Consider the following 10910-nt stretch of genomic DNA (forward strand, 5'->3'; position numbering starts at 1 on the left):
GTTACCTGAATTGTGTAGTAGTGATAATGATCTGCTTACCTGCATAACATTCTTTATCAAAATACCCGTAATATTATTATTATAATTTTTTTTACATAACCAACAATTTTTATTATTCTGTCATCATCTTAATGCAGTAAAATTATGTTTGTTATTATTGAATACATTACGGCATATGGACTTTTAAATTTGATAACAGTAAAATTACGCGCTGTGTTTTTTTTTACTGTACAGCTAGTACCCGTGATAGTATTAGTTTGATAGGCGTCACCGTGTTACAGGAGTATGATTTAAACACTCATGTGGCAACATGATAAATAAATAAATAAATAAATAAATATATATATATATATATATATATATATATATATATATATATATTTTATATTGATTTTGTTTTACCGCATTGTATGTATATTACAATTTTGTTTATAAATTACAACTAAATAGCATATTGTTATAACTTATATTATTTTAACTTCTTAGGTTAACGTTACCGGTGAAGTCATTTGACTTTCTATCGCCGCTTTTTTAAATTAATATATATTTTTTTTTATGTATTTCAAATAAAAAATGGTTAATAATTTTAATCATTATTCATTTATTATTTCGAAAAAGTATTTTTTTTTAATTACAATTTAATAAAAGCGAAAAATACTGGGGAAAATCTGCTTATAAAAACCATATTATATAAGTAATACCGTATATAATTTTTTAATTAATTTTCTTCATTCTGTTATAAAATTATAAATTTTACAGCTGTAGGGATAATTATTGCATGAAAGCCGATTTAATTATTCATAATTATGTTTCCACACATACTGTCACAGGGAGCGGACACACATAGTCCGTAAACTATAAAATGTATCTATCGCTACATTTTATTTATTTAATTTCACGAATTATTTTATTATTGCTAATGTTTTACGCGTTTGAGAAGTCAGATTTAAATTCATTTATGTTGGTGTTTTGTTAAAATAATTTACTTTTTTTTTTAATCGACTTTAATAAAAAATTATTTTTTTCTATTATTTATTTTGTTGTTGATAATTCATTTAAAATTAAATTTTAAAAAGGAACGGATTTAAATTGTTACAGTTAAAATTTAGATTCTAAAGGTTTCTATTTGTTTTAGGCGACTTAACATTCAAGGATAGCCCATCAGTTCTAATTCCAGTTTAAATTACATCGGTAATTTTTAACGCTAAATCACTCGATGGAAGAAATTAAAAATTATATCTGAAATCTTGAAAGACGAATAAAAACAACACAAAAATAAAAAGTTTTTATTTTTTACATTTTTTAAGTTGAAATAAAATTTAATGTAATCTGTATCATATCGTCGATAAGGAAAAACTTAACTATGTGAATTACGCGTTTTCATATGAGATTATCTGAATAAAAAACAATAAGTAGACTTATTTTATGTTTTTTTTTACATTTTATAGATTTTTAATTTTTGGATAATTAATGCACCATATAAACGTAAAGCTTATCTATGGGAAATATGAGACGAGAATTTTTTAGCGAATGAAAAACGCCGTACCAGGTCTGGGATTCGAACCCGGGACCTCGGTATGAAAAGCCGGGACGTTACGTTCCGCCAGAGTCGGATATTATACTTATTTAATATTTTATTTTTAAAATTTTAATAAATTGTTATTTATTTTTTACGATAGAAAACTTTTTGGCAAGTAAAATTACGATAATATCATATTAATTTTATAATTATTTGAAATTAAACTTGTTAATTTCCTTTATGTATAACGCAGATGTTACTTGTAAAAACCTGTCATATAGCAGTTTACATTCGGCAATGTAAGTTATATGTATATATTTTTATTAATTTCAAGAAATAATACGGGTTTGCAGAATTTTAGTGCAAATTCAAAAACGTCAAGACGAGTTAGAATATAAAACTGGTCTTCAAATATTGTTTACTTCTGTTATGTATGCATGATATTATGTTGCCCACTATTTTAATGAATTAAAAATTCTGACGTTGATTCTTTGTTTACGAATGTTCAATCTAAGCCTAAAAAAAAATTAGAAAAAAATACTGTTTTAGGTTCCACTTGGTTATACGAGTAAGTCCTTTATTTTTCTTCAGTTTATATATTTTTTTAATGAATTTTCTAAAGATGCAAACGATTTTCAGATCAGTTTATTCGAAAGAAAATTAAAACGATCCCTTTTTTATTTTTTACTTGATGATATTACCACATAAGTTTTAAAGCTTGTGGCGTGGGATATGAAATGGAATTTTGTGGCGTATGAAAAAAAATCTATGTCTGACCGGGGAATTCGAACCCGGAATACCTTCGGATAAAAGGTCGAGACACTACCGCTCCGCCATGGAGTATAATTAAAAATGTTACCGTGTTGTTAATTTTTTTAGTATCGATTGGTAAACCTGAATTTCTGCATAAAAATCGTTGAACATGTTCGATATATACGTTAATGTTTATCGATGTACAATATTTATCAAATAATGACTTCAAAATTATAGTCTATTGTGAACGGATTTTACTTAACTATTTATCTTTACGAAGTTGGATCGTTACGGCTTTTTTGATAATTTCTTTTCTATATAAACTTATGTAATTCATTAATATTTTTATTTTGTAATCCTAATCTGATGCAGATTACGGCATGGCTTTCCTTAATTCTTTCAGGCAAATACTGGAAATAATCCTTATTTTATCCACTCAGTGCCGTACCTATTGTTCATCATTTAATTAGTTCAGCGTATAATTATATAGCGATCTGGATACATAACGTATTTAATTAGCAACGGTTATTTGCTGCAAAACGGATGATGAATAAAACGTGTTTTTCATTTTTTTAACGTGTTGTCTTTTATTTTAACGAGTTTATTTTACTTTCCCGGCGAATATAGCTAGAATAACCGCTACACTAAAGGGAAAAGTACGGTGGTGATCGTATCAGAAACGGGTTATAGGGTTGGTTCTTTGCAGATCTTACGTTTTAGGGTACTAGTTAGTCTAAACCAGTGGTCTCCAAAGTGGGGTACGCATACCCCAGTAGGGACCGTAAAATGATACTTGGGGGTACGCTAAAGAAGTATTATAAATATTAATTTGATTTTTGACCCCACACACTCGCACACACACGCACACACACACACGCGCGCGCACTTCTGCTATGTGCGTACGTATGTAGTATGTGTGTAGCACTACTTTTGCCTTATATCTCAGGATTGATCAAATCGATTTTCATCAGATTTGGCTCAAACATTTCTACGTTTTGGGCATTGATGATATTCATTTTTTTTTTCCAAAAATTCGTTAATAGAATGCGGTATTTCGCGAAAAAACCGACTTCGATTTTCTTCAGAGGCATTTAGAGGAAGTTTTTTAAAGAAAATTTTATTAAAGCAAACCTACAACGCATATATAAGTCATTTAAATTTTTAAAAAAAAAAAAGCGCAGTGCAGGGGAGGAGGCGATTGATAGATTATACAAACTGGTGTGTAATATTTATGAAAAAGGGGAATTTCCGTCAGACTTCAAAAAAAGTGTTATAGTAATGATACCAAAGAAATCAGGGGCAGATAAATGTGAAGAATACAGAACAATTAGTTTAACTAGTCATGCATCAAAAATCTTAACTAGAATTCTATACAGAAGAATTGAGAGGAGAGTGGAGGAAGTGTTAGGAGAAGACCAATTTGGTTTCAGGGAAAGTATAGGGACAAGGGAAGCAATTTTAGGCCTCAGATTAATAGTAGAAGGAAGATTAAAGAAAAACAAACCGACATACTTGGCGTTTATAGACCTAGAAAAGGCATTCGATAACGTAGACTGGAATAAAATGTTCAGCATTTTAAAAAAATTAGGGTTCAAATACAGAGATAGAAGAACAATTGCTAACATGTACAGGAACCAAACAGCAACAGTAGCAATTGAAGAACATAAGAAAGAAGCCATAATAAGAAAGGGAGTCCGACAAGGATGTTCCCTATCTCCGTTACTTTTTAATCTTTACATGGAACTAGCAGTTAATGAAGTTAAAGAACAATTTAGATTCGGAGTAACAGTACAAGGTGAAAAGATAAAGATGCTACGATTTGCTGATGATATAGTAATTCTAGCCGAGAATAAAAAGGATTTAGAAGAAACAATGAACGGCATAGATGAAGTCCTACGCAAGAACTATCGAATGAAAATAAACAAGAACAAAACAAAAGTAATGAAATGTAGTAGAAATAACAAAGATGGACCGCTGAATGTGAAAATAGGAGGAGAAAAGATTATGGAGGTAGAAGAATTTTGTTATTTGGGAAGTAGAATTACTAAAGATGGACGAAGCAGGAGCGATATAAAATGCCGAATAGCACAAGCTAAACGAGCCTTCAGTAAGAAATATAAGTTGTTTACATCAAAAATTAATTTAAATGTCAGGAAAAGATTTTTGAAAGTGTATGTTTGGAGTGTCGCTTTATATGGAAGTGAAACTTGGACAATCGGAGTATCTGAGAAGAAAAGGTTAGAAGCTTTTGAAATGTGGTGCTATAGGAGAATGTTAAAAATCAGATGGGTGGATAAAGTGGCAAATGAGGAGGTATTGCGGCAAATAGATGAAGAAAGAAGCATTTGGAAAAATATACTTAAAAGAAGAGACAGACTTATAGGCCACATACTAAGGCATCCTAAAATAGTCGCTTTAATTTTGGAAGGACAGGTAGAAGGGAAAAATTGTGTAGGCAGGCCACGTTTGGAATATGTAAAACAAATCGTTAGGGATGTAGGATGTAGAGGGTATACTGAAATGAAACGACTAGCACTAGATAGGGAATCTTGGAGAGCTGCATCAAACCAGTCAAATGACTGAAGACAAAAAAAAAAATTTTTTTTTTCAAAAATCAACTAATTCCCCCCTCTTGAGATTGAAATATACGCTTTTTGTTATTTTGCTTATCTCCTTTGGTATAAATATTTTTCATAATTTTTTTTTGAGTTTATGTTTCATAAATAATCAAGAAATGTCTATATTTTTTTAATTTGTGTATATATATATTTATGAATATTTTTAGAAAACCTGTTCTTAAAATCTATTCCCCACTCTAACAAATGTGTATTCTGTTTTTGGTTTTTTGGCTCTAATTCGTTTGATTTTTATTATTAGTAACCGGGAAAGTCTTAAAATACTCTGCTAGCTTTTTTTTTTTTAATAAAAAAATTGCTCTATTTTAGGTTGATCCAAAAGTTTTTTGTGGCATATTCTACAAAGAATATGTGTATATACGCGTGCGCGTGTGTGTATGCATATTCAATAATGTAACAGCTATTGTAGATAAATTTTAATACATTTTTTTTTGTCAAATAGGTTCTTACTAAGAACTTAAAATTATACAATATTAATATTATTGGAGTTTTTACAAATAATATTTTTAAAATGGCTGTCGGTAATATCAAGCGCTTTAAACGGGAAAAACTGTTATTCTGCTAAAGCTAAAAGCTGAAGAAACGCAGTATTTGTTGCTGATGTTTGCTGACATTAAGCGTTTACCTTAACATCAACAAAAATCGCTCACGATTTTTTACTTATATATATATTTTTTTGTTAATTTTTAATTTAATGTTTTGCAATTATGCGGGATTTTTTTTAATCTGAATAAAGTGTGTATTACGTTCTAGATATATTGCGATTTTTTTTTTATTTTGTTAATACTTAAGTTTTGAAAAACGTGTCAAATGTCCGTAAATTTTTCCCGGTAAGATTTGTAATCTTTTTCAATTAAATTAATTTTATGCCGATATGCATTCAAAGATATTAAGAATGATAAAGTGAGAAAACTTTTGCGCTTAAAAAAAAGATTATTAACAAAAATCATTAAAATCTGGTTGTTCAGTTGTAAGAGCTTTGAATCAATATTAGGTAGTATCTCGTTTAAAAAACGTATACCTAAAATCTAGTATTAAAAATAACCGTAAACGTATTACAATATTATCGATATTTTATACTTATCATTTTTGAGAAATCTAATTTTAAAATTTATGAGTTCTAAGAAATAATAATTTTATACTATTTTTATAATCGCTTTGAGTTGATAATTAAAATGTTAAAAATATATTATATATAGAAAATATAAATTAAATCGCTTAAAAATTATGCAAATGGTCACACAAGTTCAAGAAGACCTAAAAGAAGTGAAGACAACTGAAGAAATTATAACATAAATTTTAAAGAGATATTAAAGTTATTATTAAAATTTATTTTAATATTTATTATTATTATTTTTTTTTCCCCCGAATAATTCACCTTGGAACACGTTAGATAATTTTTTTATTTGTGGTTGTTTCTTTTTTCTGATTTTCTATTTGCCCAGTACCTATTCATTCTTTCTGATATCTTTCCTTAGTTCTTCAGAAAGTTCAGCGCTGTTGTTCAAGGGTTTTGGCGGTTCTTGGAAGTTTTTTCCATCTTTTAATCTTCTCTTTAAAATTTCTCTTATAATCTCTTCAGTTCTTTTACTTCTTCTTAGTATTGTGTGAACCGTTTGGCTTTAGTTTTTTTACTCTGGAAGAAATCAAAAATTTGTGTAGCGGATCTATTGTTATTCGTTCCAAATAAACGGGAGTAAAATGCGATTCGTCTTTTCCTTATCGTGTCTGACAGTTGTTAAATTTTAGTATAAAGCGAAAGCTAAACGGTTAATCTTTAGTCCTTTAGTTCCCAGTCTTATTCCGCTATTTTTGTAGCATTGTCTATCTTTTCAAGAGCACAGTTAAAAAGTGGCGGAGAAAGTCCATCTCCTTGTCTTTGGCTGGTTTTGATGGGAAAAGGATCTGTTAAATCTCCAAGAAATTTATTTTTATAAAAGGAAAAAAATGTTTGAAATTTTTAAAATAGATCGTGATTATATTTAATCATCGCGTAAGTAATTGTTTTTGTATTTGTCCCAGACTATATTATTTATTGTTTCATTAAGAGATAAATCGGTTTAATTTAATTAATAAATAGTCATTAGTTTAAATTAGGACAGGTTGAGGAAATACTGTTTTTTTTTTTTAAAGTTTTATTACTGGTAAATGAAAGGAAGTTGCCTACAATTGAGTATAATAATAAAGGAAGTCAAGAGATAATTTTAATCTGAATAACATAAATAAATATTTAATGTAAAAATTAAATTTTACATTTATATATATATATATGTATATATATATATATATATATATATATATATATATATATATATATATGTATAATAAAATAATTTTTATTAATATTATTGTATCGATCAATAAAAGGGTTTTTATTATATAATTTTCTGTAGTATGTTGTTTTTATTTTATATTATCCGGTTTACCTAACATTGCCGTTCATTTATTAACTTGTACTAATTTCAAGAACTGTGTAAAAACAATGATCGATGATCATGTTTCTTCTTTTATTACGATCGAAGTTGGATTGTATCAGCTAGATGCGGTAAACAAAACACTTTTTTTGTATTAATAAATGCCAAGTTTTCTACTTATTTTAATTTGTTTAGATATGGAGCTTTCGTTCTAAAAAGTTTACTAAAATTAAAAGAATTGAATGCACATAATTCCAATCATTTTTAACTTCTGATGATAAATTTAAAAAAAAAAATTGTAACTTTTTATGTATTGTATTTGTTTTCAAGTATAGTCAATATTTATTATTTATTATCTTTGATTTATTTATTTTAAAATTTCTATAATTCAAGTTTAAAAATTAACTGAAAAATAGATGCTAGTTATGAAAAAATTGAGGATAAGTTTAATTTTAATCGAATATTCTCATTTCATTTTTCCATTTTGTTTTTTGATTAAACAATTTTTTACTTCATATCTATTTTGTTCTATCTTATTTTAAACCTGTTATTAATTTATATAACAATATGACTATCGTGTGTGCAAATTTGTTAAATAAATAATTGTTAAATTTGCAAATTTGTTTTTTACGTATTTGCATATACCTAAAAAAAAAAAAATCACCTCGATTAAAGCAGAGAGCAGAACTGTTTTTTGTACGACTCAGTATTTCGGATTACAAGAGAGGGCTTCATTATTCTTCCGTCGGTATTTTTTTATAAGTTCCTTAACAATTTTTAAAAAATCTTTCTTTTTTTGTTCGTCCGGATCGGACGAACAAAAGAAAATATAATAAATTGTGGTTCATCATAATAGTGGTCCACTAACGATCACGTTTGAATAATAGTTTGGAACTTTTTTGTTTTCCCAATATTTTTTCCACTTTTTCACTCTGTTGTTTTTATTCCTCGGTCCACTTTCTTCCTATACTCTTCTTATCCTTCTTAATTTCTGGAATTAACTTAGGTTCTTTGATTAATTTTCTAAATTCGTCTCTATTTAAACAGTTTTCTTTGAAGATTTTTATAGTTTTAAGATTGTTTTCTACTTCTTTAAACCGGCTAGTTTGTAATAGTTTTACTGTTATAAAAGTTAAATATGTGTTTTGTTAATTTGTTTGCAATCATTTTGTATAAATGCCCATAAAATTGTAATCTTCTTCTGCGGATGTTGTCTTACTTTTTCTGGATTTTTTAAAATTTCTGTTTCACTTTATAGTTTATAAATTCCGTCCTGGTAATCGGGTCCATATGTGTTTCTTAAAATTATTTTTTTCTATGTTAAAAAGGTCTTTATCTGAAAATTCAGATAAGAACACTCAGCGTCATATAACGCTTCCGGAAGAATAACTGTTTTGTAATGTCGAAGTTTAGCATTATGCGAAAGGGATTTTTCGTTATATAAATTTCGTGTTAAAGTTGAATGCTAACGCCATATTCTGCGTTCGTTCTATTAGCGCTTCCTTTTATAGAGCGTTTGGGGTTATTACTTCTCCGAGATATTTCAATTTTGATACTATTTGAATTTCCTGATTTTCGAGAATTTTTAATGTTTGTAATGCATTTCTTTTTGTCGTCAGAGAACCGTTTTTAAGCCTATTTTATTAACACATTCGCTTAATTTCTGAACTTTAATTCGAGCTTCGTCCATGTCTTTTTCAAATATCGCGATATCATCTGCGAAGGTTAATAAGTTTAATAAATGTGTTTAAAAATTCATTATTATATCCTGTTTTAACATTTTCTGCAATATTTAGTTTTTCGAGTTCTTTCTTCTATTCTCTAATTATTTCTTCTACAGTGGAGTTAAAGAAGATCGGAGAAAATCCGTTCCGTTGTCGTACACCTATTTTTATTTCAAATGGTTCAGAAGGATCTCCAAGAAATTTATCTTAGGAATTTTATTTAATTTTTCTTAGGATTTTTAAGTGTTTCTGTAATAATGTTACTTGTTTTTGTGTCCGTTTTAAATTATTCTAATATTATAAATAAAGACTAGCGATGTATGGAATCGTAGGCTTTTTGAAAATCTATAAATATCGTAATTAATCTTGGATTTTAATTTTCTGGTGCTGTAAAATTTGTTTTAAATTAAATATTTGTTCCGCACTACTCCTTCGTGTTCGCCTGTCTCTTTATCTATTATCGGCTGTACTCTGTTTAGCAAGGCTTTGAACAGACTTTTATACGGTACTGGTAGAAGTTAGATTCCTCTGTAATTAGTATCTGTTTTATTTCCTTTTTCATGGAGCGGATATATCAACGCGTTTTTCCATTCTGTCGGGATTTTCTCTTTTTCCCAGATTTCTTTTAGAATTGTTTCAAATTTGGAGCCTAATTCATCGCTCGCATTGTTTAGCGTTTTGCTTCTGTACAATCCTCTCGCAAGTTATGTTATTCTTTAAAGATTTAATCTCTTTAATTTCTTTTAATCTGGAGGTTGCGAATTTTTAGTCTTTTCATTATTTTTAATAAAATTAAATGTTTCTTTGGGATCCAGGCAATTTAATAATTTTGCGAAATAATTACCTAGTCTTCTTAAATTTTCATCCTTGTTCGTTATTAATTTTCCTTCTTCTTTTTTAAAGTTTGTGCAGATCGGATTAAAAGTGGAAATTTTAAAATTAAAGAATCTGTAAAATTCTCTAATTTATTTAAAATATAATTATAAGTTTTTCTTTTATAAAAACGATATTAATCTGCCGATCGATCTTTAAATAATACTACTGTAATTATTAAAAATTAAAAATCCTGAATTTTTAGCATCCTTTTCAACGCTCACATAAATATGCGCTCGAATAATTTTCATTTACGCTTTCCGAATTCTGATTTATTTCATAATCTGTATCTTTATTGTTTTTTTTTTTAACCTCCGGGTTTACCGTTAGGTATTGCTTCAGAGGATGAGATGAATGATTTGTAGCGTGTGTGAAAATGCCATACCTGACCGGGATTCGAACCCGGGACCTCCGGATGAAAGGCCGAAACGCTACCGCTCGCGTTTTTACCTTATATATTTACCTTAACATTATTTCACGTATTTTATATTTTAAATAATTTCAATCGCATTTATTTTCTATTTTATAATTAATCGTGTATTTTGTGATTCTTGCGCCGATCAAGATTTTACTGTCCTTTCCAACGTCCATCTAGGTAAATGCTGGTGCATTTCCTTCTATTTTATTCGCTTCGTAGCAGTATTGTATAATTAACTATTTCATTTAGTTTTTACTCTCATTGTATTTCTTTTTCTTGAGCTTTTATTTAACAGATATGTTAAAATAAGGCGAATTATAACATAATTAAATCGTTGTTTAAAATTGAGAATATACGAGGGTCGTTTAATAATCAAAAAGAGAACAATGAAAAAAGCGGAAAAACTATTCGATAGAATAAACACGGTACGGATGAAAACCGTTTGGCGTTCGAGTCGATACCCCTGACTTGGATAACATCACCTTTTGGAAAAGTTGATGTTTTCATTACTACGATCTCTTTCCTTTACATCAAAATGTCGGCCCCGCTTGAAACATGTACCGTGTTGCGATA

The sequence above is a fragment of the Lycorma delicatula genome, chromosome 7, assembly GCF_047948215.1.
Source record: "Lycorma delicatula isolate Av1 chromosome 7, ASM4794821v1, whole genome shotgun sequence".
NCBI classification, from domain to species: Eukaryota; Metazoa; Arthropoda; class Insecta; order Hemiptera; family Fulgoridae; genus Lycorma; species Lycorma delicatula.